At 44.2% G+C, this 593-nt stretch overlaps 1 non-coding gene across 1 annotated transcript; it reads left to right on the top strand.

Annotated features, from left to right (window-relative positions):
* The first annotated feature begins 294 nt into the window (after positions 1-294).
* TRNAS-AGA (transfer RNA serine (anticodon AGA)) lies at positions 295-376 on the top strand. Its single transcript has one exon. It is a non-coding gene; the product is annotated as a tRNA-Ser (tRNA).
* The last annotated feature ends 217 nt before the right edge of the window (positions 377-593 follow it).

Below are 593 nucleotides of genomic sequence, written 5' to 3'. Positions count from 1 at the left end.
ATCCTGCCCCCTGCTATTGGAATGATGTGCTGGAGATTTGAATGGGAAAGGGACTGTCTGAATTCTCAGAGCAGGGAATGAACAACAATCTATAGCAATGTCGTTAACACAAACACACTCTCATCCTGCTCCAGCCGGAAGGGAAATGGGCAGGAATTCTCGCTGTTCAGCCAAGGACACACTTATACTGATGTGCAGCCGTGAGTGTGCTGGGGAAGCTGGTCTGAGCAAACAATTTGAAGTGATAATTCAATGAGAACAGAATCATCATGTAGTAAAACAACCATACATCAAGTAGTTGTGGCCAAGTGGTTAAGGTGATGGATTAGAAATCCATTGGGGTTGCCCCGTGCAGGTTCAAATCCTGCCAGCTATGGAAGCACTAGACTGTAATTATTACTGTAGTCTTAGTGTCTGAGCATCCACAGTGTGAACTAAAGTCAGATCTGGTTTCACTCTGTCTACACTTAAAATGCTGCTGTGGCACTGCTATAGCACTTTGGAGTAGACAGTCACTATGGAGGGGTTTTCCCATCCCTGTAATAGCTGCATTGACAGAACAATTCTTCCTTTTATTTAGCACTATCTAACCA

The sequence above is a fragment of the Emys orbicularis genome, chromosome 25 (genome assembly GCF_028017835.1).
Source record: "Emys orbicularis isolate rEmyOrb1 chromosome 25, rEmyOrb1.hap1, whole genome shotgun sequence".
Lineage (NCBI taxonomy): Eukaryota > Metazoa > Chordata > Testudines > Emydidae > Emys > Emys orbicularis.
This window is presented reverse-complemented; position numbering and strand designations above follow the sequence as displayed.